This window comes from Anas acuta, chromosome W (genome assembly GCF_963932015.1).
Source record: "Anas acuta chromosome W, bAnaAcu1.1, whole genome shotgun sequence".
Lineage (NCBI taxonomy): Eukaryota > Metazoa > Chordata > Aves > Anseriformes > Anatidae > Anas > Anas acuta.
This window is the reverse complement of record NC_089016.1, coordinates 23,777,206-23,800,843: the sequence shown is the minus strand read 5'-3', so window position 1 is coordinate 23,800,843 and position 23,638 is coordinate 23,777,206. Positions and strand designations below refer to the sequence as shown.

General features: G+C 45.5%; 1 long non-coding RNA gene across 1 annotated transcript in view; it reads right to left on the bottom strand.

Annotated features, from left to right (window-relative positions):
- LOC137846788 (uncharacterized) overlaps nt 1-23,638 on the bottom strand; it is a 483,557-nt gene that overhangs the window by 409,227 nt on the left and 50,692 nt on the right. The gene's annotated exons all lie outside the window — the stretch shown is intronic.

Sequence of the window (23,638 nt, the reverse complement as noted above, 5' to 3'; positions counted from 1 at the left end):
ACGGGCTGGGCGGCTCCGCGGAGGGAATCTGGGCCCTGCACGGCTGGGAAACGAGCTCCACAGAACAGGCGCTCCGCTCATAGAATCAGAGCGTGGCTTGGGTTGGAAGGGAGGGTGAGAAACGCTCCGTAGCCGATAGCTTAGGCTCAGGCGAGGATCTCAGCGAAGTAGTAATTTACTCGCGATTGATTGCAATGGCGGGCGCCCCACAAGCAGGAGAGCGCGCCTACTAGTTCCAAAACACAGTTTATACGCTTTTTGATGACAGGACCCTCCCCTGTTTCCCCACTGAGGGGGTAATCCAGGTTCACAACCTATCTGATGTGGTAATGTTTCTTCACTTATCTGACTTGACACCGCCATTTTCACCTAATTGTCCTAAGGAGTCCGGTTGTCTGCATTTTACGAGGTCGCCTGCTAAGCTTCTTATCACTGCAAGCATATCTCAGTACCAAGTTCCTTCCCTCTAAACAACGGAACTCTGCAAAAACAACATTTCTATTCCCACAACAGGTACCGCAGGTATTTGCATTCCTTGTATAACCGAGTGTATTGGTCTGGTAAAACATGGAATTATTAAAATCCTCCACATATCCCCCCAGTACAACCATCCCACTTTTAGTAAGCCAATCAACACCCATAAAGCCCCCCCCCCCCCCCGATAATCCTCCTAGCTCGATTCCATTGCGAGTTTGAACTGGGGCATGTGCAATTTTCTTCGTTTCTTTTACAAGTTCATTTACAGCTTTTCCTTCTGTTGTGGTTTAACCCGGCCGGCAGCTAAACACCACACAGCCGTTCGCTCACCCTCTCCCCTCCCTCTCTGGGATGGGGAGAGAAACGGGAAAGCGAAGCCCGTGAGTTGAGATAAAGACAGATAAATAAAAACAATAACAATAAAGACAATCGTTATGATAATAGTATTACTAATAATAACGTGTATGAAACAAGTGATGCACAATGCAATTGCTCACCACCCGCTGTCCGATGCCCAGCCTAACCCCGAGCAGTCCAGCCCTCCTCCCAGCTCTTGCTGCACCCCCAGCCTGCTCGCTGGCAGGACAGAGTGAGAAGCTGAAACGCCCTTGGCTTGGCCTAAGCACTGCTCTGCAACAATTAAAACATCAGCATGTTATCAGCACTCTTCTCATCCTAAGCCAAAACATAGCATTCTACCAGCTACTAGGAAGAAACACCTTCATCACCAATCTATAAAACAGCAATTACTAAGGTTAAATTTTCCACAGACTTCTCCTTCTTGCGCAAATAATCCAAAGCTAAGCGATTTTGATACAAAGCAGTCCTCATCTTAGTATTTTGCCTTGCAATTAATCCAAGTGCATCTCCGGTTTTATTTACAACTATTTCTATTACAGCTTCTAACCTAATTATTCTATTAAGCATATATATTGGGGTCCTATAGCCCCAGGATCCGTCTTCTGCCCACGTAGCTGGATCATGTTATAAGTAGCTCAGTCCCAAAATAGGATTATAATCAAAGTTTACAATTTATTAAAAGAATAGAGGTAAGCAAACAGCGCTGGGTGCGCCGGGAGTCTCCGCTCCACCTGGTCGCACACCCGTTACATCAAGATGCTGATTTTTTTATGCTCCTAGACTAATACGTATTCATTACTATTTCTAAAAAAAACAACGGAGTTATTATAATTAGTTCCGGAATCTGAACCCTCCTACTGGAGCATGCGTATCAGTCTCTGGTGCTCCCTCTGGGGGTCTTTCATGATGAAGGCTCATAGTCTTCCTCTCAGGCTTTTTTTTCTTGTCCTTCTTCTTTGCACTCCTTGGCTGTATGTCAAAAGCTTGCACAGCGTTCCCTGCAAGCTTTGTCTTTTAGCCGTCCTTCAGCTTTTCCCTTCTCCCTAATCTCCTGGCCAGATATCAAGATATCAGGGGCTTGCATAGTGTCCCATTCAGAAGTCATAACAGTTAGCAGTTGTTCTGAAACCCCCAGGTATCAGAGACTTCAAGGAAAGAACATACGAATACATTTTCCTTCAAGCTCTCTATTGACACACATTGTTAAAACATTCCTCACAATCCCTTATCTTCTTTTTAATATCCTCAATTCGTGTCTCTTTTTCAACTTTTGTCATTAATAACTGGAGTTCATCAGTCCGTTCTCAGAGGGTCCAATTCTTAAGCATCATAATTGACTTCCTTTTTTAATGAAGTCATTACAAATGTACTATTTATCATCCGGCGCATCAATAATGTAAAGCAAGGTATCATACAAGGTATGAATAATAACATCATTACAGCACATAAAAATAAAAATAACATCCTTCTAACCCATGGTCCACCAGGCAGCCATGAAAATAAATCCCAATCCATACCCTTCCAAGTTTGTGCTGGGACGTGGGCCAATTTTCTAATTTCTCTTGTTATCTGTTTAACCACTTTCCCATTACCGTCAATTTGTAAGCAACAATTAGAATCATTTAGTTTCCCACACCCCCACCCCCCCCCCTTCTGCTAGTAAATAGTCTAAAACCATTCTATGTTGAAAAATAGCATTCCTCATCTGGGCGGACTGGTCAGCTAAAAGATCCAAAGCTGTCGCTGTTTGATTGCTTATTATTTCAAGGACAGCTTGCAACCTAATTATTCGATTCAAATTATGAAGAGGTTCTCGGGCTCCAGATATTACCTCATTCGGGTTCCGGGTAGCCGGTCCATAATACTGTATGATTCTTTCAGGGGGCCATTCATTTTCTCTCCGTTTTTGAGCACTACCTCCGGCTAAGGAAGCATCAATAGATCGTTTTTCTCTATTCAGATCATCATATAATTTTATTCCTAAGTGATTTCCTTGTATTTGTGACAATAAAAAGAACAAGGGTCTTATGTACCCCACATAGCATATTCCTGACCAGTCCTTTGGTAGCCTTTTATAGGCCTGTTTGCCACACACCCAATAATGAGCCCACGTCCCATTTGGAAAAGGACCGTCCCGTTCTCTTTTATTCCTTGGGGCGTGAAAATACAAAGTGTTTTCATTACCAAGTGGTCCTGTTACAATGTTTGCCCCATTAGTACTCATATATATACACCTCCAAGCTCCCGCACTAGATTCCCACTCACAATTATGACTAAGTTCTCCTTCACGACTTGTCATATTACGAGCTGACCATAAACATTTAAAGAACACTTGTGTCCCATTCTCATTTTGCCACCTCCAGCGGTAGACTCTTTACCACATGCTGCTCCCTAGTGGTGTTATCACGCTGACAACTCAGGATTTGAACGTCAAATTGTCCCTTTGATTGTGCTCTTGCCATGGCTTCACATCCAGGTCCAAAAAACGTCTTATACGAGCATTTCAGCCAAATCCCGTTTTTCAGCTGGACATGCGTAGCATTCCATTTCCCTTTACTTGCTGTACAGTTTCTAGGTCCACATTCAGGATCAGTACATTCATATCCAGGAGACAGAGCCCATTTACAAATGCTTTTTCCCACCTTTACTGTTCCTGTTCTGTTTAAACAGTATATACCTTTCTCTGACGAGTGCAACTGCCACGGGCCTTCTTCCCCTTTCCAGAATTGTGTACCATTATGAACTTCACTCAAATTACTAACCCACCCCTTAGGTTCAACCGGGCCAGCTACCCAGGGCCAACTTTCAGCTCCCCCTGGTCCCCCACAAACCCAGCAATTGCTAAGGTTAAAAGCCTTGGCCACTTCCTCCCCCAGAATGAAAAAGTTATTCCCATGGCTTAATTGCCCTTGTAAAAATAGTACCAGGAAGTATAACATCCTTCTGCGTCGTCCAGGGGGTATCGTGGGGGTGTGAGAAATGCCTTCAATCAAGGGGTTGGGCCCACTTCCAGGATCTATTTGAGCTTGGGTTACTGTTCAGCCTTTGAGGGTGATCCAGCTCCTGGAAAACTAATTACAATAGGTTAAAAAAAAAAACCTTATTTATTATATACATATATCTTTGCTAGCTTGTTTGTTTCTTTTTCCTGGGACAACCTGGCTTTAGTGCGGGAGAAGTCCGGTCGAGGCCCTCTCACTCGGCGGTCAATACCCATAGGGGTTGCCTCCCTCGGTAGACCATACACACCGCAGTGGAGAGTCCTGCCCCGGTCTTGCCTTCTCCCTTTCTTCCCTTCAGGCTTGTCCCCTTCTTCTGGCATCCTTAATTTATGCAGAGCCTTATTGCCAGAACATTAGTTCTTTTTTAGCTTTAATTTCAGTTCCCCAGGAGCGGACTCAACCCTCCAAGTTTTGGTATTTATTGGTCCTTTTACTCTGGATGCATGGGTCCAACCCCTTTCTGCTGTTCTCACAGCTGTTTCAGTGGTAAGTGAAACAAGGTACGGTCCCTCCCACCGGGGGTGCAATGATTCTTCTCTCCAGGTTTTTATTAAGACCTTGTCCCCTGGTTGTATCTTATGAATAGCAAATCCTAAAGGTGGTGTCTGAGCCATCACTCCAATTTCTCTTAGCTCTTGCAATCTTTTCCCAACAGTAATTATGTATTTCTGGATACTACGATCCTCAACTACATTGTTTCCCAGAGGCATTCCCTATGAATAAGGCATACCATATAACATTTCATATGGCGATAATCCAGTCTCACTGTGTGGTTTAGTTCTTATGTTTAGAAGTGCCAATGGTAAGCATTTCATCCAGGGCATTTGTGTCTCGATCATTGATTTAGCCAATTGTTGTTTTTTTTTGTTGTTTGATTCAATCTTTCTACTTTCCCTGAGCTTTGTGGGTGCCATGGAGTATGATATTCACAGAATCACAGAATTTCTAGGTTGGAAGAGACCTCAAGATCATCGAGTCCAACCTCTGACCTAACGCTAACAGTCCCCTCTAAACCATATCCCTAAGCTCTACATCTAAACATCTTTTAAAGACTTCCAGGGATGGTGACTCCACCACTTCCCTGGGCAGCCTGTTCCAATGTCTAACAACCCTTTCGGTAAAGAAGTTCTTCCTAACATCCAACCTAAAACTCCCCTGGCGCAACTTTAGCCCATTCCCCCTCCTCGTCCTGTCACCAGGCACGTGGGAGAACAGACCAACCCCCACCTCGCTACAGCCTCCTTTAAGGTACCTGTAGAGAGCGATAAGGTCGCCCCTGAGCCTCCTCTTCTCCAGGCTGAACAAGCCCAGCTCCCTCAGCCGCTCCTCGTAGGACTCGTTCTCCAGACCCCTCACCAGCTTCGTCGCCCTTCTGTGGACTCGCTCAAGCACCTCCATGTCCTTCTTGTAGCGAGGGGCCCAAAACCGAACACAGTACTCGAGGTGCGGCCTCACCAGAGCCGAGTACAGGGGGACGATCACTTCCCTAGCCCTGCTGGCCACACTGCTTCTTATACAAGCCAGGATGCCGTTGGCCTTCTCGGCCACCTGAGCACACTGCTGGCTCATATTCAGCCGACTATCAACCAATACTCCCAGGTCCTTCTCCGCCTGGCAGCTTTCCAACCATTCCTCTCCCGGCCTGTAGCTCTGCTTGGGGTTATTGCGCCCCAGGTGCAGGACCCGGCACTTGGCCTTGTTGAACTTCATGCAGTTGACCTCAGCCCATCGGTCCAGCCTATCCAGATCCTCCTGCAGAGCCTTCCTACCCTCGAGCAGATCGACACACGCACCTAACTTGGTGTCATCTGCGAACTTACTGAGGGTACCCTCAATGCCCTCATCCAGATCATCGATGAAGATATTAAAGAGGACCGTCCCCAGCACCGAGCCCTGGGGAACGCCACTAGTAACCGGCCTCCAACTGGATTTGACTCCATTCACCACGACTCTTTGGGCCCGGCTATCCAGCCAGTTTCTAACCCAACGAAGCGTGCGCCAGTCCAAGCCAAGAGCAGCCAGTTTCCTGAGAAGAATGCTGTGGGAAACGGTGTCAAAAGCCTTGCTGAAGTCAAGGTAGACCACATCCACAGCCTTTCCCTCATCCACCAAGCGCGTCACTTTGTCATAGAAGGAGATCAGGCTCGTCAAGCAGGACCTGCCTTTCATAAACCCATGCTGACTGGGCCTGATCGCCTGCTTGCCCTGCAAGTGCCGCGTGATGACTCTCAAGATAATCTGCTCCATGAGCTTCCCTGGCACTGAGGTCAAACTGACAGGCCTATAGTTCCCCGGGTCTGCCCTACGGCCCTTCTTGTAGATGGGCGTCACATTTGCTAGCCGCCAGTCAACTGGGACCTCCCCCGATAGCCAGGACTGTTGATAAATGATGGTAAGCGGCTTGGCCAGCTCCTCTGCCAGTTCTCTCAGTACCCTCGGGTGGATCCCATCCGGCCCCATCGACTTGCGCACATCCAAGTGCCATACCAGGTCACCAACCATTTCTTCATGGATAGTGAGGGCCACATTCAGCTCCCCATCCCCTTCTGCCAGCTCAGGGTACCGGGTATCCAGAGAACAACCGGTATTGCCGCTAAAGACAGGCAAAGAAGGCATAAGCACCTCCGCCTTTTCCTCATCTTTTGTAACAAGGTTTCCCCCCCACATCCAGTAAAGGATGGAGATTCTCCTTAGAATTTTCCCACTGAATACCTAATTAGATTACCACACCGGAGGAAATATTCTAGCAGATAAAGAATACCACTTAGAATATTCCAATACCACTTAGAATATTCCCACTGAATACCTAATGATTGACAGAATAATCTTATTATTTTAGAAGCAAAGTGTGTGCCCTGAACAGAATCAATGTACTGGATTATCCCATATCTAGATATCAGGTGTTCTAATAGAATTTTTGCCACCATTTGTGCCGTAGCTCGTGCTACGGGATAAGCTTCTACCCATTGCGTTGTGATCTACTATTACCAATAGATATTTTATCCTCCCTACCTGGGGCAATTCAGTGAAACCAACTTGTACCCTCTTGAAAGGCCTATAATCTGTTTTTCTCCCTCCCGTGGCTGCTTGTCAAAACACTTTCTTATTTATCTTCTGACAAGTTAAGCAACGTGGTGTAATTTGCTTTGCTATTTCAAAAACAAGCAATGCAACCAAATTGTTTTAGTAAATGATCACTTAACACCTTTGTACCCCAATGTGTTTGTGCATGCAAACGTCCCAGTATTTGCTTATCGGTTAGAAGACCTCCGCACTCGCTTCGGAACTACGTTCCGTCTCAGTCACACTCTTACACACACACAGGCAACCGAATCCCACCCAACCGAACGGTACACGCCTTAAATGCTTACGACTCCGTCTTCGTTCGGATCTTCGCGCGCAGAATTACGGGCAAAAACAATGCTGCAGCCGGCAAGGGAGCTCATAACAAAATCAAAATCTTTGCTTACCTTTATTCAGGTTCAAGATGGCATTGGTTCCGGACAGGAGCCACCAAATGGTGGGGGCGCCTCTCCTAGATTAAAATCCAGGAACCAAAACCATCCCGGACGAGCCCCCAAGTTGTTATAAATAGCTCAGTCCCAAAATAGGATTATAATCAAAGTTTACAATTTATTAAAAGAATAGAGGTAAGCAAACAGCGCTGGGTGCGCCGGGAGTCTCCGCTCCACCTGGTCGCACACCCGTTACATCAAGATGCTGATTTTTTATGCTCCTAGACTAATACATATTCATTACTATTTCTAAAAAAAAAAACAAACAACGGAGTTATTATAATTAGTTCTGGAATTTGAACCCTCCTACTGGAGCATGCGTATCAGTCTCTGGTGCTCCCTCTGGGGGTCTTTCATGATGAAGGCTCATAGTCTTCCTCTCAGGCTTTTTTTTTTTCTTGTCCTTCTTCTTTGTACTCCTTGGCTGTATGTCAAAAGCTTGCACAGCGTTCCCTGCAAGCTTTGTCTTTTAGCCGTCCTTCAGCTTTTCCCTTCTCCTTAATCTCCTGGCCAGATATCAGGGGCTTGCATAGTGTCCCATTCAGAAGTCATAACAGTTAGCAGTTGTTCTGAAACCCCCAGGTATCAGAGACTTCAAGGAAAGAACATACGAATACATTTTCCTTCAAGCTCTCCATTGACACGAATTGTTAAAACATTCCTCACAGATCATAATAGGCAAGACGCCTTCAATCAAGGGGTTGGGCCCGCTTTCAGGGTCGATTGGGGCTTGTGTTACCATTCAGTTCAGCCTGTCGGGGTGATCCAGCTCCTGGAAAACAAATCACAATTTGATATGGGTTTATAAAAAAGGTTCTTATGTTATTTTCTCGGGACAACCTGACCTTAGCGTGGGAGAAGTCGGGTCGAGGCCCTCTCACTCGGCGGTCAGTACCCATAGGGGTTGCCTCCCTCGGTAGACCATACACACCGCAGTGGAGAGTCCTGCCCCGGTCTTGCCTTCTCCCTTTCCTCCCTTTAGGCTTGTCCCCTTTATCTGGCGTCCTTAATTCATGCAGAGCGTCACTGCCAGAACATTAGTTCTTCTCTAGCTTTAGTTTCAGTTCCCCAGGAGCGGACTCAACCCTCCAAGTTTCGGTACTTACTGGTCCTTTTATTCTGGATGTGCAGGTAAAACAAGGTACGGTCCCTCCCACCGGGGGTTCAATGATTCTTCCCTCCAGGTTTTTATTAAGACCTTGTCCCCTGGTTGTATCTTATGAATAGCAAATCCTAAAGGTGGTGTCTGAGCCATCACTCCAATTTCTCTTAGCTCTTGCAATCTCCTTCCAATAGTAATTATATATTTCTGCATGCTACGACCCTCAACTACATTGTTCCCTAGAGGCATCCCTTGAGAATAAGGCATACAATATAACATTTCATATGGCGATAATCCAGTCTCACTGTGTGGTTTAGTTCTTATGTTTAGAAGTGCCAATGGTAAGCATTTCATCCAGGGCATTTGTGTCTCGATCATTGATTTAGCCAATTGTTGTTTTATTGTTTGATTCAATCTTTCTACTTTCCCTGAGCTTTGTAGGTGCCACAGAGTATGGTATTCCCACCGAATACCCAATGATTGACAGCATACTTTAATTATTTTAGAAGCAAAGTGTGTGCCCTGAACAGAATCAATGTACTGGATTATCCCGTATTTAGGTATCAGGTGTTCTAATAGAATTTTTGCCACCATTTGTGCCGTAGCTCGTGCTACGGGATAAGCTTCTACCCATTGCGTTAAGTGATCTACTATTACCAATAGATATCTTATCCTCCCTACCTGGGGCAATTCAGTGAAACCAACTTGTACCCTCTCGAAAGGCCTATAAGCTGTTTTTCTCCCTCCCGTGGCTGCTTGTCAAAACACTCTTATTTATCTTCTGACAAGTTAAGCAACGTGGTGTAATTTGCTTTGCTATTTCAAAAACAAGCAATGCAACCAAATTGTTTTAGTAAATGATCACTTAACACCTTTGTACCCCAATGTGTTTGTGCATGCAAACGTCCCAGTATTTGCTTCGCATAAGCTTTTGGCCGTATCTCTCGCCTGTCTGGCAGCGTCCATTTTCCTTGTTCTAACTTAGCCCCCATTTTCTCCTGTTTCGTTTGTTTGTTTTGTTTTGTTTTCCATTGCATTTCAAAGTTGGTCCAAAAATTCCATAGGGGTTTCTTTTGGACCTTGTTGGAACTGATTCTCCATTCCCAATTTAACCAGATTTTGGTATTTACCGTTCATTATTTCCGGGGTGACTATAGTCTCAGTGGGGGGTCGGTCAGGGGAATGCAATTGTCAGCAGTTCCCTGAGCGGTCCCATCGGCAATCTGAGCTCACTCATAAACTCAGGTTGTTTTAAGAGTTAGCTGCTCTTCTGTTTCCATGACAACTCTCTCGGACCCATCATGGTCCCTCTGCCCCAAAGGGCTCACACCGGTGATTTTGAGATCACAGCCTCCTGTTGAGGCAGAACTATTAACATTCCTACATCCTCTTTCCCTGCTCATTCAACTTCAAACAGCTCTGTTAAATACTACATGCCACACCTTTAACACCGTCGACAACTCTTTTAACACTTCCTTTTATCTTTCTCCAGCCTGTACTTTTCTCATGCCAACACCAAAGGCTCAGTCAAGGGCCAATTAATTCCACTCCTTTTCTCTCTAAGATGCTGAAACAACCTATCAGTATACTACATTTCATCCTATTTTCCTTCTCTCCTCAAAAACATTAGTTGCAAGATAGTCGATTGATCCATAAAGTGGCCATTTAGCTTATGTAGTGGCCACCATTGATTGCAATACTTAGTGAAAGTCCTCTTCCTTTCCCTGCCCCCAGTTCTAACAATATCCTTCGAATGTGCCAATATGCACCCAAGGAGGCTTTCTTTAAAACGTCTTTGTTTTGGATGTTACCCGTTTCCTTGATTTCCCATTCCCTTTTATTTATTTGTTTATTACTATTCCTTACTAGTTACCGTCCTTTGCTTCAATTTCCACGCAAACCTTTTTACTGCGGGTTTTTTACCATCTTTTCCTAATCTTCTTCCCTAATGCCCCAATTCTCTGGGATTGAACGCTTCTTCCCACGTACAAACTTTACTATTTCAGATTATTAATGAGCCCCGTTCCAATCATAAAGCCACGGAACTTCAGGAAAACAGCTGAAGCACTCAGCCTTCCGTCTTCTAGACGAACATGACCACCGTTTCCACAAAATTGACATTTCAACAGGACCGAATTTCAAGCCGAATGCCGATTTTTCTCATGCGCTTTCTTAGTGAGCCCATACAAAACAAGGAATCACTCCTGTGTATCCGTCAATATGGGGGGTTTAAAAAGGTATTGAGGCCTAAATAAATTCGCTCTCCCCCTTCTTACCGAATTCCCAGGGCTCAAACCCGAACCACCAAAGAAATGACTCTCTCCGTTCTACCGCTTCCATAATCAGTCAGCCCCCTCCCCCTCTCCAGTACTTGGGAAACTGACCAAACACCACAGCAAATCCGCCAGGGCTTCTAAACTGTTAGTTACTTAGATAATGCTCCCGCCTTTTTTCTTGTCACACTCAAAGCATTTAAGAGCAAAAATAGGATCACAAGATACACTGCCAGGCCCATATATTGGGCACCACCAATCAACACTTGGATAAAACAGCACTTCTTTTCGGTCTGTCACGCACTTCGCTCGTCTCCGGCCCCTCCCCTCACGGAGAACACGGAACCGCGGATCGGAACTCCGCACTCGCTTCGCAGCGACGCTGCGTCTCACTCCCACAGCACAATCATGCAATCACACAGAGAGGCCTCTAGCACATCTCATTCATACCACAAGAATATAATTTAGAATGATAACCAACCAAACGAGTATTGTCTCTGACCGTGTTCTTCGTGGAGTGACTCATTCCACTTGGTTTCAAACCCTTACACTTACACAAATGCTTTCAACACAAAATACCTGGACGTTTAAGAATAAGACATACAATTATTAACACTCCAGTTAGTATCCCTCCAGCAGCTGAAAACATACCGCTTGTCCGCAGCTTCAGGAGGCCTTTGTCTGCTCCTGCGGTGAGCGGCCGAGAGTGGAGTCCCCTCCGAGCAAAACACTCAGGGTGCACCTAGGGGCGTCCGCTAATCATTATTCCTTAATGGACTTTCTGGTGGTATGTCTGGTAATTTGCTCCCTTTCTTCTGGTCCTTGGTCTTCAATTCTGTCTGAACCATCTAGGAATTTCACTATGGCAATTCCCACAGCCCTTTGTAGCCAATAACTTAGGCTCAGGCAAGGATCTCAGTGAAGTAGTAATTTATTCGCGATTGCAATGGCGGGCGCCCCACAAGCAGGAGAGAGCGCATCTACTAGTTCCAAAACACAGTTTATATACCTTTTGATGGCAGGACCCTCCCCTGTTTCCCCACTGAGTGGGTAATCCAGGTTCACAATCTATCTGATGCTTCACAAACAATGCATGGCCTTCAGTTGCCGGCCTGTTAAATTTCAAATTTCTTTTGACATTTTTACTGCTTGAAGTGGTAATGTTTCTTCACTTATCTGACTTGACTTGATACCGTGATTTTCACCTAATTGTCCTAAGGAGTCTGGTTGTCTGCATTTTACTAGGTCACCTGCTAAACTTTCTTATCACTGTAAGCATATCTCAGTACCACATTCCCTCCTTCTAAACAATGTAACTCTGCAAAAACAACATTTCTATTCCCACAATTCCCCCCTTTTCTTTTTTTTATAAACTGTTGATTTTTGCAAAACCTTTCTCTAAGGTGTAATTTGATAGACTTCTTCTTCTTTGCTTTCTTTGCTTTCCATCTCCTCATTATCTCCTTATCTGAGTAAGGTGGTAGCTCCATGGTCATTTGTTTCAATAGTGCAGTTTCAGTTAACCACTGTACTGGTCCTCTTACACAGAGGATAATGCAGCAACCAATGGCTGTCAAAACTCCTACAACTACGATCAATGTTGCAAATATGCCTATTTTTTTATTTTATTTTATTTTTTTTTTTCTGCCAATTCACTGGCAAGGGTGGTAAGCCCTTGCAATGCTCTTGTTACCGAGCCATCTGGGACACTATTGTTGGGTATAAGATTGCAACAATGGTTGCTCAGTATTACACACACACAAACACACCTCCTTCCTCTGCGAGCATCATATCTAATGCTATCCTGTTTTCCCAAGCCATTTTGCTGATGGCATCTAGTTGTTCAGCGATTCCTCTCATCGCATCCTTGGTATAATTGATGAATCTCTGCTGATTATAATAGAAATAATTAATCCAATCCACATTTTTATTGATTGTTACCCACCAGAACAGTGACTCAAACCCTGCAGCAATTTGATTTCTGGCTTTATGTTCATCTGCAACTCCTCTAGGTACCCCAATAGAATCTATGTATACTCTATCATCAAATGATATTCCTAAGCCTCTTTTACTTCCTCTGGGTATTTGTGATGTTTCTCTTTCAAATGCCAGGGTGAAGGGTATAGCTAATTGAACAAGTGCACAAGTGCCTTCCCAATTAGATGGTAGGGTGGACCGTAAGATCTTCCCTCCACCGTACCACCAGAGATCTGCCCTGGGGATCTCTAGTCTTGAGCAGTTTCCCATCAAGTCCTTGGTAGCACAAGGCAAATTCTCCCAGATGCCAGGTAGCACTCACACCCTGCCGTGAGAGGCAAGCTGTATGGTTACCTATAGCTGTAGAGAATGCAGGGGGAACCGTGATACTGTTATCATGCAAGGAACAGCAAAGAGAGACTTACAGGCCTCATTTCCCCAGGCAGTCTTTTCTTGGTACAATGCAATCATACATCGCATCCCTTGGGAGTCTTTGGTCCACCACCATGGGAAGGGCACTATCTGGGCAATCGGTCATCCTGAGGCACAAGCATAGCAGTAGCTACGGTTGAGACTCTGGACGGTATATTTGACCCATTCTATCCAGGCATTCACATCCCCATACCTTGTTTGAACTGACACATTTCAGAGGGCCTCCTGTTTTCTCTCCTGTTTTCTCCTTGAGTTTCTCCCTTTCTCTGATGGCAATAGAGGATTGTTTCCATACAGCTATTCTCAATCTGGCTGTTGGGTCTCTCCCAGTTATTTGTTCTCTCTGCTCAATTGTTGTTGGGCATTTAAATCTCCACAAGCTAACACCTCACAAACATCAAACGTGACAGAATGTGGTACATGACCCTCTGTCACAGTCACCCATATTTTGATGGGGTATCCCGTTTTTGCTATTATCTGGTCATGCCTTTTCCAAGTTGCCAATTGACCAAGGCCTTCTCTGAGGCCTAGAATCACTAAAAACAAAATTAGTAATCATTTTTTCCCTGTCATTATTTTTAAACCTTAGGTTTCCAAATAATTATCAATACAAAAAAATAAGATGTACACTACTACTATAACAACCCCCCCTTGGGAGCACTGCAATTCGCTATAGATCTGTTCTTTCTCTCAATCACAAGTCACAGTTGTTAGTTACCTGTGAAAATAAAAGGTTAGTTTACAATTGTAAGCTCTTATCCTGCTCAGAGTCCACTATGAGATTTTTCTCTTCAATTTCAACTTCCAACAAGTCTTTTGTAGGAACAGCATCCCAGGTACTAGCGTCGACGGATGCCTTCACTCGAGTATAGTGAGTCCAACCTTTTTCCGCAGTTCTTAACGGCTGTTTCAGTGGTTAGTAATTGTCCTTCCCATTCAGGCCGGAGTTGACTCTTTCCAGGTCCAAATCAGGACCCGGTTTCCTGGGTGATGGTGGTGAATGGGGAATTCCAAAGGTGGGGTTTGAGCCAACAACCCACAGGTCCTGAGAAATGACAAAGAAGAGGACAAACCCAGAATACAGTTCTTAAGAAAACTCTCTTGTTTTGAATTGTGGTATCTCATCCCTTCTGCCCAGATAGGGCAATCTGAACAGCATCTCATATGGTGAAATTCCTATATCCTTTCTTGGTGCTGTTTAAACCTGTAGGAGTAAGCATTTTACCCAAGGAAGTTGGGTTTCTAACACTAGTTTAGTTAATTGCTTCTTTAATGTCTGATTCATTCGCTCCACCTTCCCAGAAGAGGAGGGGTACCAGGGGCTGTGAAAATCCCACTCAATCTCTAAGGCCTGCTTTAACCCTTGCAGTAAAGCTTTACACCCATCCAGTCACGTGGTCAATTAGGACAAACAAGTAACTCAGTAAAGTTTACCTGTATACTTTGGAAAGGTCAAACCCCTGGCTCCCGTCCCCCTCTAGATGGGTTACAGAAGACCTTTTTATTTACCTTTTGACATATGGTACATCCTCTACATATGTGCTTCCCTAAAGTGTATATTCCTACACAGACATACTTTCTTATCACATATTGCTTGCACCTCCCAATGACTCTTCTGATGTAAAACAGTTAATATTTGCCTCATTATCACTTTATTCAGCATTTCTCTCCCATCAGGGAGTATCGATTTTCCTTCAGACTTCATGGCTCCTGATTCCTTAAAAAAAATCTTTCTTTTAAAACTTTTTAGTTCTTTCTTAATTTTCAACAATTCCCTGAATCCTCTCTGCATTTATTCTGTTTTCCTTCAGACATTAGATGCCTTAAATACCTGACTTCTCTTTCTCCATATTGTAATTTATTTATTTTTTTAATACTCCCAAGCCCTGCTTTCCCAGAAAGTTGAATAGCTTGTTAGTAGCTTTCTTCACAACTCTTTTCTCCTGTCCTGACAATAGAAAACGATCCACATATTTGTTAACATTAATACCTCCTTGGGAGGTTGTAATTGCTCCAAAATCTTTTTTTTAGAACTTAACCAAATAGATAGGTGGCCCAGTAAACCCTTGGGGGTAAAATTGTCCACCTATATTGTTGCTTCCGCCCCCATTTCAGGGTCTTTCCAGTCAGAGGTGAATATACATGTATGTTTGCTCTCAGGGCCTGAGAGCACTCCATTAATAACACTGTTATTCCAGTCTAACAATTTACTATTTGAATGCCCAATTTAATCATCAAATCCCTTCTCAACAAGTTAGTCCCTGCCTTGGGTACATACAATAATTACCCAGTGATCATTTTATCCCCTGGTCTCAGCTTGGTATCCCCCAAAAGTGGCACTGTTATCCCAGCCCCTTCTGCCCCCATCACTTTTTAGGGTTTCATTAGTTAATTTAATCCCTGATACTTTACAAGTCAGTAATGACCTAGCTGTTCCCCAGTGTATTGGGTTTGATGGCAAGGTTCGGGGGCTGTGAGGGGGGGGCGTGGGAAACTGCAGTGGCAGCCCCCGTGAGAAAAACCCAGAAGCCTCCCCGTGGCAGGTAAGGGACAATTTCATCTGGCCCCAAAAGGGCCCACTGCCGCCCAGAGCCAAGCCATGAGCAATACAGTCCGTGCCTCTGTGAGAGCACAGCCACGAAAACAAACAAACAAAGAAACAAACAAAAGCCTGCTGCTCAACAGCAGTTGGGAGAGCGAGAAACCCCCCCGCAGACACCTAAGTCAGTGCAGAAGGAGGGGGAGGAGGCGCTCCAGGTGCTGGAGCCGAAGCCCCCCTGTGGCCGCTGGAGAGGCCCCTGGTGGAGCAGGCTGTTCCCCCCTCCCCGATGCTTGGGAAACTGACCAAACACCACAGCAAATATGCAAATATACCAAAACTTCTAGACTGTTACTTAGATAATGCCTACATCACCTTTCCCTGCTCATTCAACTTCAGACAGCTCTGTTAAATATTACATGCCACACCTTTAACCCCTTCAGCAACCCTTTTAACACTTCCTTTATCTTTCTCCAGCCTGTACTTTTCTAATACCAGCACCAAAGGCTCAGTCAGGGTCCAACTTAATTCCATGCCTTTTCCCTCCAAGATAAACAACATATCAATATAGCATATTTCATCCCATTTTCCTTCTTTCCTCCTTCTTCCACTCTGGATATTCCTATTCGAAGTGGCCAGCCTGGCCACACTTAAAACATCTTATCAAAGCCTGTCCCTGCTAGGACTCAGGCCACAACACAGGCAGCCTTCTTTGCCTGCCATTCCTTCATCTCTCTTCCTCTCCTTTCCATCCTGGCCCTAACTCCCCCTGAAGATTTTCTTCCTCTTTCTCCGACCCTCTGCCTCACTACCCGCTGCACTGTCAATACCATTAGTTTCACTCTCTTTTTTTTTTTTTTTTTTTTTTTTTCCTTCTTATCTCCCCTCTGGACACACACCTCCAGGGCCTCCCACAGGAGGGTCCCCCAGTGACTGTTCACTACATCCCCCCACCTTCTGAAGCATTTTCTGCGTATTTTGCCAGGCTTTAATCACACAATGAACTTTCAAGAGCGCTTGGGATACTGGGTTCTCAGGTCTCATCCCCAAGTACTTTCTCGTTCTGACCCCAAGTCTCTCATATGATTTCTGTGTTGCACACTATTATTATTCCAGCCAGGATTGGCAAGAGGGTATTTCTGCCCTGCCGGTATTACCCCTGGTCCTGGAGGATGAGCTCTTTCCCATTCTTGTATAGCAGCTCTCCTCCTGATCATTCCCATTTCTTTCCCTGTAAACAACATACTTATAGACATAATTCCCTCCCCCCAAGAGTATAAATCAGGTCGTAGGAACTGGTCTAATTGTTCAGCTAGGCTGTTGGGGTCCTCGAATAAAGACTTCCTCTCCTTCTTAAAAGTCTTAACCTCTCTGCTGGTAAGGAGGAGGGGGTAGTTCACCTAAGAGGATACACAGTTAGTGTTAGTACTGTCAGTATCAGGGAAGGCAAAATTCTCAATATATCTTCTACCTTGTTCTAATTCTTGCCAGAGCCTAGAGTACGATCCTTCTTTAGGGACAGTGTTAATTACAGCCCCTGTCTCCCTTCCTGGAGTGACTGCTGCTGTCACCAGTTCAATATTAAGATTACAGGGAGCATAACTTGGCTCCTTCTCTAAAAAAAAAAGGAATCTTCTTGTTTACACATAAATTTAAAGCCTGAATTTTCATCAGACCCGTATTTTGGCCAAAATACTGCTGTTTCCTTAATTGGTTCTTTTGTCCAGACTGATACACAATATTTAACCTTTTTAAATTATTTTTCTTTTACAATCCCTCTAATTTTGGGATTATGTTTCCAATTTCTTATCATTCTTCAGGAAGAACTATTAGTAGGCACTCCCCCAGGGATATCTCCCTGTCCCCTGGAACTCATATTTTCCCATCTTTCCTAACCCTCGCCAGTATGTGCTACAGAATTTTCCCTTCTGCAGTGTACCACACACCAACGTACTGAAAGATGGGGGTGTACCGCCAAGCACTTCCCCGTGCCAGCGTTACCGCACACCTGAGTTTACCAGATTCCCTGGTGTACTTCCAAGCACTTCCCCGTGCAAGGATTACCGTACACCAGATTCCCCTGGTGTAGTGCCAGCACTTCCCCGTGCAAGGGCTTACCATACACCAGATACCCGACCCCCAAGGCAATACTTAATATTTCTTACCTTGGTCTGTGCACAGAGTTACCGGATCGATTCTTAAAAACCCGGAGTGCCTACCTTCTTCCTTTCCCCACTACTTCACGGATCCTGCCTCTTTAACCAGTCTCGGGCCCTCTGTCAGCTCTCCGCAGAACCGCCACCGTCGATGCACAGGACCGCTGAAATCAGCGGGGCATGCCTTCCTGCTGCTGCGGCGGTGGGGCTCCCCAGTAGGTGACTGGCTCCCGGACGAGCCCCCAAATTGTGAGAAACACTCTGTAGCCAATAACTTAGGCTCAGGCAAGGATCTCAGTGAAGTAGTAATTTATTCGCGATTGCAATGGCGGGCGCCCCACAAGCAGGAGAGAGCGCATCTACTAGTTCCAAAACACAGTTTATATACCTTTTGATGGCAGGACCCTCCCCTGTTTCCCCACTGAGTGGGTAATCCAGGTTCACAATCTATCTGATGCTTCACAAACAATGCATGGCCTTCAGTTGCCGGCCTGTTAAATTTCAAATTTCTTTTGACATTTTTACTGCTTGAAGTGGTAATGTTTCTTCACTTATCTGACTTGACTTGATACCGTGATTTTCACCTAATTGTCCTAAGGAGTCTGGTTGTCTGCATTTTACTAGGTCGCCTGCTAAACTTTCTTATCACTGTAAGCATATCTCAGTACCACATTCCCTCCTTCTAAACAATGTAACTCTGCAAAAACAACATTTCTATTCCCACACCTTGGTTACCTTAGTAAGAGTGTCTTGCAGGGGGTTTAGGACCTATCACCCACCCACGAATCCTATAGGAATCGCTTCGGTCCTTCACCGGCCAAGTCCCTCGCGGGAGACTGGAGCCGCGGTTAGAAGACCTCCACACTCGCTTCGGAACTAAGTTCCGTCTCAGTCACACTCTCACACACACAGGCAACCGAATCCCACCCAACCGAACGGTACACGCCTTAAATGCTTAGGACTCCGTTGTCTTCGTTCGGATCTCCGCGCGCAGAATTACGGGCAAAATACAGTGCTGCAGCCGGCAAGGGAGCTCATAACAAAATCAAATTCTTTGCTTACCTTTATTCAGGTTCAAGATGGCATTAGTCCCGACCTGACTCGAACAGGAGCCACCAAATGGTGGGGCGCCTCTCCTAGATCAAATCAGAATTCAGGAACCAAAGCCATCCCGGACGAGCCCCCAACCGTTATAAATGACAATTCCCCCCTTTTCTTCTTTATAAACCGTTGATTTTTGAAAAACCTTTCTCTAAGGTGTAATTTGGTAGATTTCTTCTTCTCCTTCGCTTTCCATCTCCTCATTGTCACCTTATCTGAGTAAGGTGGTGGCTCCATGGTCATTCGTTTCAATAGTGCGGTTTCAGTTAACCACTGTACTAGTCCTCTTACACGGGGGATAATGCAGCAACCAATGGCTGTCAAAACTCCTACAACTACGATCAAGGATGTAAATATGCCTACTTTTTCTGCCAATTCACTGGCAAGGGTGGTAAGCCCTTGCAATGCTCTAGTTACTGAGCCATCTGGGGCAGTATTGCTGGGTATAAGAGTGCAACCATGGTTGCTCAGTATCTCACACACACACCCCACCTCCTTCCTCCGCGAGCATCATATCTAACGATGTTCTGTTTTCCCAAGCCATTTTGCTGGTGGCATCTAGTTGTTCAGTGATTCCTCTCATCGCATCCCTTGTATAATTTATGACTCTCTGCTGATTAGAATAAATATAATTAATCCAATCCACATTCTTATTGATCGTTACCCACCAGAACAGTGACTCAAACCCTGCAGCAATTTGATTCCTGGCTTTCTGTTCATCGGAAACTCCTCTAGGCACCCCAAAAGAATCTATGTATACTCTGTCATCGAATGATACTCCTAAGCCTCTTTAACTTCTTCTGGGTATTTGTGATGTTTCTCTTTCAAATGCCAGGGTGAAGGGTATAGCTAATCGAACAAGCGCACAAGTGCCTCCCCAGTTATATGGTAGGGTGGACCGTAAGATCTTCCCTCCACCGTACCACCAGAGATCTGCCCTGGGTGGGGATCTCAAGTCTTGAGCAGTTTCCCATCGAGTCCTTGGTAGCACAAGGCAAATTCTCCCAGATGCTGGGCAGCACTCACACCCTGCCGTGAGAGGCAAGCTGTATGGTTACCTATAGCTGTAGAGAATGCAGGGGGAACCGCGATGTTGCTATCACGCAAGGAACAGCAAAGAGAGACTTACGGGCCTCATTTCCCCAGGCAGTCTTTTCTTGGTACAATGTAATCATACATCGCATCCCCTGGGAATCCTTGGTCACACTTAAAACATCTTATCAAAGCCTGTCCCTGCTAGGATTCAGGCCACAACACAGGCAGCCTTCTTTGCCTGCCATTCCTTCATCTCTCTTCCTCTCCTTTCCATCCTGGCCCTGACTCCCCCTGAAGATTTTCTTCCTCTTTCTCCAACCCTCTGCCTCACTACCCGCTGCACTGTCAATACCATTAGTTTCGCTCTCTGCTTTTCCTTCTCATCTCCCCTCCGGACACACACCTCCAGGGCCTCCCGCAGGAGGGTCCCCCAGTGACTGTTCACTACAGCCCCCCACCTTCTGGAGCATTTTCTGCGTATCTCGCCAGGCTTTAATCACACAATGAACTTTCAAGAGCCCTTGGGATACCGGGTCCTCGGGACTCATCCCCGAGTACTTTCTCATTCTGACCCCAAGCCTCTCATATGATTTCTGTGTTGCACACTATTGTTACTCCAGCCAGGACTGGCAAGTGGGTATTTCTGCTCTGCCGGTATTACCCCTGGTCCTGGAGGATGAGCTCTTTCCCATTCTTGTATAGCAGCTCTCCTCCTGATCATTCCCATTTCTTTCCCTGTAAACAACATACTTACAGGCATAATTCCCTTCCCCAAGAGTATAAGTCAGGTCGTAGGAACTGGTCTAATTGTTCAGCTAGGCTGTTGGGGTCCTCGAATAAACACTTCCTCTCCTTCTTAAAAGTCCTAACCTCTCTGCTGCTAAGGACGGGGGGTAGTTCACCTAAGAGGATACACGGTTAGTGTTAGTACTGTTAGTACCAGGGAAGGCAAAATTCTCAACATATCTTCTACCTTGTTCTAATTCTTGACAGAGCCTAGAGCACGATCCTTCTTTAGGGACAGTGTTAACTACAGTCCCTGTCTCCCTTCCTGGAGTGACTGCTGCTGCCACCGGTACAGTATTAGGATTATAGGGAGCATAACTTGGCTCCTTCTCCGAAAAAGGAAGCTTATTGTTTACACATAAATGTAAAGCCTGAATTTTCATCAGACCCCTATTTTGGCCAAAACACTGCTGTTTCCTTAATTGGTTCTTTTGTCCAGACTGATACACAATATTTAATTCTATTTTTTTTTTTCTTTTACAATCTCCTCTAATTTTGGGATTATGTTTCCAATTTCTTATCATTCTTCAGGAAGAACTGTTGGTAGGCACTTGTGGAGGAATCGTTAAGTGAGGCAGGACATGTGGATGTTGAGCAGTTGGGAGACAATGGGCTGGTGAAGCACCGTACTCAACTCACATGAGCCTTGGCACGTATGCAGCTGGCTGAGAGCCAATCAGGCTCAAGGACACGATGCCCTTGGGCCATCGGGAAAGTCCCTAAGGCGGGACGGGTAGCCAAAAGAAGGAGGACCAGACTGAAAAGCCCGGGAAGTGTTAACCAATCCTGAGCTTAGTTTCTGCAATATGTATGAGTTGATTATGTTCAAACTAGATAAAAGACGACTGAGCTATCCATTAAAGTTGAAGTTCACTGTTCACTCATATTGAGCGTCTGGGTCTTCCTTCCGTCGGCAACAAATTGGCGCCCGAACAGGGACCGGTCTGAACGGGATTTGGACACTGCTGGCAGTGATCCAGGGCCACGGTTGGACGGAATAAAGGAGAAGCCGGTCCTGCAACGCAGCCCAGGAGGTGAAAAGGACAAGAATCCCTGCACCCGCGCCGGGAAGGTGAAAAGGACGTGGAGTCCCCCGCACCCGGGAGCGGATCCCGCCGGTCGCGCGTCGCCGAGATCTGCAGCTCGGAAGGTGGAAGGGAGTCCCCGCACCCGGGATGAGCCTATTTAGGGTCCCGCCGGAAAAGCGCCGCCGAGGCCTTTGCAAAGGCTGCAATCGACGTATATAAAGGTATGAAAAGATAAGCGGCGTATTATTTGCTCAAATGCTTTTTAGAAAAGCGGAGCATTTTAGATATAGATTGTAGAAAAAGTTTTGCCAGGGTTATTAGTATATGGGCTAGCTAAGGGTTGTTTTACAAATCCTGATACAGTTTTTTGAACAAACAGAGTGGCGTAAATTTGGAAATAAATTGTTTGATGATGTTAGGAACGATGTTAAGTTTACTGGGAGATTTGATGAGGCCATGGAGAGCAGTGGCTAATGCATTAGCCACACATAAAGATGAACAAAGAGTTGCCGCTGCTGCAACAGAGTGGTTAGGACCACCAAGAAGGGTTAATAATGTTAATCCACAGCAAATAAATATGGAAGGAATAGATTGCCCGTTGGCACCTTCCGTTAGAACTTTTACTATTACACAGGGGGCCTCGGGAATTTCGGGGGTGCCTGTGACAATGTCCTCTGTAGCAGAGGAGGAGCTCTCACTACCAACAGCTCCAACTGCTCCAATAGAAAGTGAGAAAGGAGCAAGTGAAAGGACCAGTGCTAACTCATTTCTATCAAATATAAATCCCTTCACAACGGGGGCGCAGGGAAGAGAAGGTCTGCAGCCATCGAAGGCCTTTGCTGTTACGCCCCCTGTTGACCTGAACGTGCCTTTTGACCCAGGCCCTATTGGCCTTGGAAAGGAGCGATGAAGGCAAATAGCAAATGAGGCACTGCGTGAAGGGAATTATGAAACGGCAGCACAGTTAACACAAGCTTTTCCGGTAGTATACTCGCCACCAGATGCACAGGGGAATGTGACCATTAATATGACAAATTTATACTGGAAACTACTAACTCAATTACGATCTACAGTAAATGATTCTGGTTTAAAGGGGGAACCTACTCGGCAAATGTTAGATTATATTTGGGGAACTAATATATTGCTCCCCGGGGACATACGTGGTATAATGAAGCTGATCCTAACACAACATCAACAGCTTCTTTTTAATGCGCATTGGCAAAGTGTTTGTCAAGAGGCAGTAGCTGTGATAAGGGCACCTGGAGATCCGTTGTATGGTGTCACGTTGGAGGAATTGATGGGACTCGGACCATATTATAGATTAGAGACACAAGCGTTGCTGGGTCCAGACAAAGCTAAAGAATCAATGAGATTGGCTCGAAGAGCCTTGGACCAAATTAGAGAGCCAGGGGGGATACCATCCTATATGGGCATCAAGCAAGGAAGGGAGGAACCATTTGGGTTGTTTATTGATCGAGTAGCAAACGCAATACAAGCGGCTGGGGTACCTGGTTATCTAAAGGGCACTATTCTAAAGCAGTGTGCAATTCAAAACTGCAACCCTTCAACTCGTAGTATATTAGCTACGTTACCGGGAACTTGGACAATTGAGGAGGGTTTAGAAAGGATGGCTCAGGTACCCGTGGGTCCGCAGGCTATGTTGGTAGATGTAATAAAACAACTAGGGAATAGCATGAAAGAACAGGCACAGGTATTCAGAGAGACTGCACAGCAATCGCAGAATCAAGTACTCGCTGCCCTTGCTCCTTTGCAAATACCCGGAGGCCGTCCTACGGGCCGAGGGTCTTCACTGCAACCGCGTTGTTTTCGCTGTGGGATCACCGGACATAGGAAA